This window comes from Loxodonta africana, chromosome X (genome assembly GCF_030014295.1).
Source record: "Loxodonta africana isolate mLoxAfr1 chromosome X, mLoxAfr1.hap2, whole genome shotgun sequence".
NCBI classification, from domain to species: Eukaryota; Metazoa; Chordata; class Mammalia; order Proboscidea; family Elephantidae; genus Loxodonta; species Loxodonta africana.
The window spans coordinates 148,857,468-148,864,962 of NC_087369.1; positions in this window are offsets into that span (position 1 = coordinate 148,857,468).

Sequence of the window (7,495 nt, forward strand, 5' to 3'; positions counted from 1 at the left end):
GAATATAAGTTTCATGAACTAGATAGTTTCTCAAGTCCAAGTGTTCTCATTATTCAAAAACCCATTGCCACGGAGTCAATTTTGATTCATAGCATTCTGTAAGAAAGAGTAAAACTGCCCCGTAGGGTTTCCAAGGAAAAACTGGAGGATTTGAACTGCCGAGAATTTGATTAGCAGCCTGAGCCCTTAACCACTGCACCACCAGGGCTCTGCTCTCTACATAAAAAAAAAAAAACATAGCGATGTTCAAATAATGCTTGATGGCTGTCATATGGTCATTACATGGCCATATGTAGAAGCATCAAATCATAAAATGTCATTAGGAAATATCCATCATTCTTAGATCAGATATGGCTTTTGGAAACTATGAGAATAATTTAGGATAATATTTTACTGTTGTGTGGATATGTTGTTATTGTTGTGAGGTGCCGTGGAGAATGGTTTTGACTCATGGGTACTCTATGTGCAATAGAATGAAACACTGCTGGGTCCTGCACCATCGTCACAATCAATGCTATGTTTGAGCCCATTGTTACACCCACTGTGCCAATCCAACTCATTGAAAATCTTTCTCTTTTTCATTGGCCCTCTACCAGGCATGATGTCCCTCTCCAGGGACTGGTCCCTCCTGATAACATGGCCAAAGTGCCTGAGGCAAAGCCTGGCAATCCTCACTTCTAAAGAGCACTCCAGATGTACTTCTTCCAAGACAGATTTGTTCATTCTTCTGGCAGTCCATGATATATTCAATATTCTTCACCAACACCATAATTCAAAGGCATCACTTTTTCCCGGGTCTTCCTTATTCATTGTCCAGCTTTCTCATACACGTGAGACGATTGAAAATACCATTGCTTGAGTTGGGTGCACTTTATTCCTTAAAGTGACATCTTTGCTTTTGAACACTTTAAAGAGGTCTCTTGCATCAGATTTTCCTAATGCAATACATTGTTTGATTTCTTGACTGCTGCTTCCATGACTGTTGGTTGTGCATCCCAGTAAAATGAAATCCTTGACAACTTCAATCTTTTCTCCAGTGAGGATTTTTGTTTCCTTTACGTTGAGGTGTAATCCATACTGAAGACTGTAGTCTTTGATCTTCATCAGTAAGTGCTTCAATCTTCTCACTTTCCACACGCAAGGTTGTGTCATCTGTATATCACAGGCTGTTAATGAGTCTTTCTCCAATCCTGATGCCGCATTCTTCTTCGTATAGCCCAGCTTCTTGGATTTTTTGCACAGCATACAGATTGTATAAGTATGGTGAAAGGTTACAACTCTGACACACACCTTTCCTAACTTTAAATCATGCAATAGTCCCTTGTTCTGTTGGAATGACTGCCTCTTGGTCTATGTACAGGTTCCTCATAAGCACAATTAAGTGTTCTGGAATTCCCATTTTTCAAAATGTCATTCATAATTTGTTAGGATCCACAGAGTTGAATGCCTTTGCATAGTTCATAAGACACAGGTAAACAACTTTCTGGTATTTTCTGCTTTCAGCCAAGATCCGACATTAGCAATGATATCCCTTGTTCCACATCCTCTTCTGAAGTTGGCTTGAATTTCTGGTAGTTCCCTCTTGCCATACTGCTGCAACCATTTTTTAATTGTCTTCAGGATAATTTTACTTGCATGTGATATTAATGATTAAAGAATTAATGATTAAGCAATAGTCATTTATTATACTTTCTTCTTATAAAGATTTTTGCAGGAGCATGGCCATAATGAGGTTTACAACTAAAATGTTGGGGAAAGAAAGGTGATTTTAAAAAGAAATATGGAAACTAAAACCATATACTAAAAACATCCAGTTTGGGTCTCTTGAAAATTATTTACAGTTTACCTTGCTGATTTTCTAGGACTTGAACAAACATCCATCAAAATTGTGATATTCTAGTTAATTCTAGGGCCCTCTAGTGGGCAATATAAGAATTTCCAAACCAACTTCTGAAAGTAATTTTCAAGACATCCTTGAAAAAGCACAGTGAAGCTCAAAGTGGGATCACACACTGGACAGAAAATAATTCTAAGTGAAACCTTAGACAACACCTTTGAATTACAAGAAGGGAAAGTACTCTTGTAAAGTGTCTCTTTGGACGTTTACTATGGCTCCTAATATTTTATTTTAAGGATAAAATTTCTCAAGCTGCACTTATTTCAGGTCCATAGGAAATCTGCAGATGGGAAAATAAAAGCTGAGCTTATATATTTCACTATGGTGATATTTATTATTTATGGAGGGCAGAGTGTATTTTGTACTAGGAGATTTGAGTTCACCATAGTTAGTTGATTCTCCCATTTTCTTTCTTTTTTGAAAGGAGTAGTCCATATATGCTGAGTGAGGAAAGCAGTGAATAGGAGATTCCAATTACCAGTAATCAGTGATGAGAAGCAGATTTTCATTAGAGGTGGGTGAATAATGATACACTAAAGATAAAACCAGGGCTTTGGGCTCGTTCAAACTGGTTCAGTCATGGCCAACAAAGCAAAATCTAAGCAGAGTCGAATTTTTATAATTTGGGTTCGAATCCATCAGCAGCTCCTTGGAAACCCTGTGGGGCAGTTCTACTCTGTCTTATAGTCTCGCTATGAATCAGAATTGACTTGACGGCAATGGGTTTGGTTTTGGGTTTTTTTTGGAATGATAACTGGACTGGAAAAATTATGGGTTGAAGCCCTGGAATGGGAGATTTGGAAGAGGTGTAGTGAGACTTTTCAGGAACCTGATGAGTGAGATTGGATTATTGGCAGGACTGTGCAGAGCAACTCATATTCAAAGTGGTGCGGTCATCACTTTTTCCAACCCTGTTCAAAATCTGACAGGCAAGAGATTTGGTTGCTATGTAAAGCTTACACTGCCCTTGTTTTCTTAGAGGGAGGTTAGGTTTCTAGCAGGGCTGCAACCCATAATTTTTCCTGTTCCTGGTTATTGTTCTGTTTCACCCAAATTTAAAAAATTGGGGTCTGTTCCAGTTTTCTTCCTCAGTCATGACTGAACAGGGAAGAACCTATAAGAAGCCCTGAATAAAACCACATGAGACATTTTTTTCCTCTTAGACTGTTTGGTCTAAAAGATCAAAAACTAATATAAAATTGAAAGCATTTATTTCTGATTGAACCGTTAATTCTATAGTTTTCTGTAAATATGATTTAAAAAGATCAGGTCATGTCAGAAAAATAATCTTTTTCATAGAAGTAAAAGGCAGGTATGTAGAAACTTGTAGACAAAAGAAATGGTTGGTGCATTAATTTATGAGGTAGACATCTTTGCCCAGACTCATATACTTCCTTTAACTGGTTATTTACTTGCTGTATGTTAGATTCTATTAACACCTTATTAAAGTGGAGTGCTATAAGTATTTAGTCTACAACTTGGGATCCTGAAACAATGATTAATATTTCATCACTCTTTGGCTGTTGCACCATAGTTTGACTGAAATATTTTGTGCATTGTGTGTGTTCAACCACAACAAACTTTAATTTCTGAATTTGTAAAATTTTCCTAATTCTTTCCTGCTAAACATGTAGATGTGTCATAGTAAGTTATTTTATTACTGGGCATTTTGTTTAATGTACTTTTTAAACTTCAAATCATATTTGCTGACTAATGAAGGTTGAGGCCATGGGATATTTGAACTTGAAATCTATTAAGAACTGATTTTAGAAGTCACAAACTCAAAATCCAAAGGCTACAAGGAGTTCAACAGAGATTACTGGTAAACTGAAGCACATACTTCCAGTTTAAAGGTGGAACCTGCTACCCAGCTCCATTTTTGCCATGTGGAAATGAGGATCCAAAGTTGCCAGTTCCTCTTATTTTTCAAGATAATCGTTTTAGTCTGGATTTTTATTTGAAATCCATCAATTTTAAACAGCTGGAAAATAAGCATAATAACATATTTTAATAATGAGTAAGGCGAAACAAACATGTTGTGGCCAGATTTAGCCTATGAGGTAATCATTTTCAACATTGGGTCTAGACAAAATGGTTAGGCACACCAAATTTAACTTTGGCAACTCTTGTCCTTTCCTTGTATTGGAGCACAATATGGAACTCAAAGTCTTTTGCAGGAGGTCAGGAATAGAAAAAAGAGCACTAAACTGAGATTCAGATTGCCTGAGTTTAAATCTTGCTTCTCTTTCTAACTCATTTTATGACTCTGGGTCTTTTAGGCTCTTAGTTTCTACTTCTATAAGATGAGAGCATTGGATTAAATGCTTTCGAAGACTTTTTCAACTCTGAAATTCTATGGTTCTCAACTTCTTCCAAGTCAAAATGTATCTATGCTGTTTTCCTTTTATCAGAGTAGTTCTAACTATATGGTAATAGATTCACCTGGCAAACTTCATTCTGATAATATTTACCCTTCTCAAACAGCATACTTGCTTAATTTAGTGGGAAAAAAAACAATAAGCAATTCCTTCAGGACTGGTTGTTGTATTGGGAATATCTAACACAGTGACAATCTAGCCAAGAGATGTTTCTTATGCAGATATTCTTGCAGGTACTTATTATACATACATTAAAGTTTTGCTCTATTTCAAGAAATATTCAAGTTTACAAGGGAAAAAAAATCACATACCAGAAATAAGAGATTCTGAGTAATTGTAACGGATAATGAATCCTTGGTGAACTTGTCATGAGACTTGCATTTTTATCTATCACCTGATTTGCACATATTAGGTTCCCAATAAATGTTTATTGAACTAGTTTTCTGTAACCATCTCTAAATTAGACTGTGCAAATTATTGAGGCTTCTTCCCATTCATCAAATATTTATTGGTAAACTACTGTGTGCCAGTTGTAACGTAATCACCTATATCTACCACAGCAGAAATACAATAAATGCTAACCTATTGATTTATTTTTCTCCTTCTGTCTACCTCACTTTAAAGAAGTAGAGTTTCTTTTCCTCTAACATGAACAATATTTCAATTCACCTTCCTTTAAAAAAAAAAATCCAGAGCACATACCCTTTCCACAGGCAGATGCAATCAGCCCTTCTCCGACTTCCCTCGCCTCAGTTCTAGGTGGTCTAATCAATGCATACATAGCCACATGTAGTCTCCCTCATTTTTATTGAGTCTTTATGGTCCTTGATAAGTACAGTAAGTGCAAAAAATATGCATATTTATACCTCCGTGACTCTAACAGAAAACTAAAGTGCCATGAAGGTCATGGTCTAGATTTTCATGAAAGCTGAGATGAACTTTTCCATCTGAGTTTCCAAAGATTTTTGTCACTGTAGCTCTTGCACTTATTTAGCATCTGAGGTCCTAGGAGACTAATGAGGAATTCTAACTGACTCACAGCATCAGTTTTTTCTTGCCCTAGATCTTTAGAGCTTTTTCATCCCCAATCCCCTCCCAAGATAAAAAACAAAACTGAACCCATTGCCACTGAGCTGATTCCGACTCACAGTGACCTTATAGGAAAGAGTAGAACTGCCCCATAGGGTTTCCAAGGCTGTAAATCTTTATGGAAGCAGACTGCCACATCTTTTTCCCACAGGGTGGCCGGTGGGTTTGAACCCCCAAACTTTGGGTTAGCTGCTGAGTGCTTAACCACTGCACCACCAGGGCTCCTCCTCCCAAGATAATGGTGAGAATATAAAGCAGTTAGAGAAATTCTTTCTCTGGGACTTGATATATTTTGCAAGAGCACAAGTCTATGAAACAGTTCCTTTTCTGTCATCACAGGATCTAATAACCACAGAGGATATTTCTTTAGAAAACATAAAAGACAGTGGCAACAATGGTGTTACTAGGGTTGGTATCACCCAGTGCAGTAACTCATGCTGTCACCATCCCCCTGCATGGACTTCTTCCCATACCAGACTCTACAGAATCCTTGGTAAAGTTTTTTGTACTAATGTTACTTGTAAATCGTAACTCCCGTATATCACTGAATGTAACGGCAATAGTAGTAACATAAACAACTAGCAAAATTAAAATTACAATACCCTACACACAACCTAAATGTATTTACATTAACAGTTTCATGTGGTTAAAGTGAAAATTCTGTAAGAAAACAGTAGAACGTGAAGTAAAAATGTTTAAGAACTACATTGAAATTGTGTTCATTTTAATGTTTAATTTTACTGTTACATGAGTTACATTAATGGTTTAGGTATGCATAATCAATAACAGCCCAAGTAATGTAGAAGGTGTAGACAAATGTGTGTGGAAATATATGCATAATTGAAATAATACTGTAAAAAAAGACAGGAATAAATACCCAAGCATTTCGACACTTAGTGAACATCTTACTAAATCAGAACTTTCCTTTCCTAGCCTTCAAAGCTGTGAACTTATGAATGACTTCATCAAAATCAATGCCTTTCAACAACTCACTTTTTAATGTGTAACTATTTTTCTCACCATAATTCAAACGTAAACCCTGAAATTTTCATTAAATCAGATATATATTTGCAAGACAGTGATGTTTTTAAAGAAAATTAAAAACAGGCTGAAATTAAAGAAAACTGAATTTAAGTTACATTTCTAAGCATGTGTCAAGAAGCATAGCATCTCCCCCACATCTTGTTTTAAACTGTCAATTTCTCTATTTAGTTGTCAAAGAGTTATGTAATCAGTAATGCTATACATGTAAGTTTATTAACAATTTTAATCGTAGAATAATATTGGATAAATATAGTCGTAAGTTGCTTAAATGTAATATTTCTTAGATTATATGAATACTTACAACAAAATTGTTTTGTAAAATCTTTCTACATTGAATTATGACGTGATTAGTTACATTATTAGTAACTGAGCTGAAGCCTTTTTTGATTTCTCTCCTTTTAAGTCCTACTTCATTCCCAAAAAGGTTATTGATATAGGTTCACAAATACTAATTACTACGTTATTGCAGCTAAAACACCAGAAAATTTGAAATCAGTGACTATGAAAACACCAGCAACAAAGAAAACAACAGTGTGTGCATGTAGGATATGCAGAGGAAACCATGTGATTTGAAGCGTCATTGCAACTTGGTAATAAAGTCAGCTCTGACCAGAATGCATTAACAAACAAACAAACAAAAAAACACTGAACCTGTTGAGGTTGAGTCAATTCCAACTCATAGCAACACAGTGTATTGGAGGGTTCAAAAAGTAAATTAGAGTAAAGTTTTAGCCTTTAGGCACATTGACATATGTAAGCTAGGCTTACGAAAAAAATTTTTTTTTTGGTGTAACTAACTACACAGATATTTTTACTAAAAAATAATAAATTTCTGCTGAAACACTGCACACAAATTTTATAGACAGCCATTTTGGTGTCACTCTCTCTGACAGTGTCACCTCGTGTGGTCCACACCCTCCAAACCTTCCCAGTGACACCACTGAATGGCAGTTTATCAAGTAGCAATTGAAATTATAAAGCTCACTTAAAAACAATCAAAGAGATAGAGGACAATGTTCATTGGGAATGAAGATAAAGACTCTGCTTCTATCCAAGCGATCCATTGATTTAGTTATTTATGGAATGT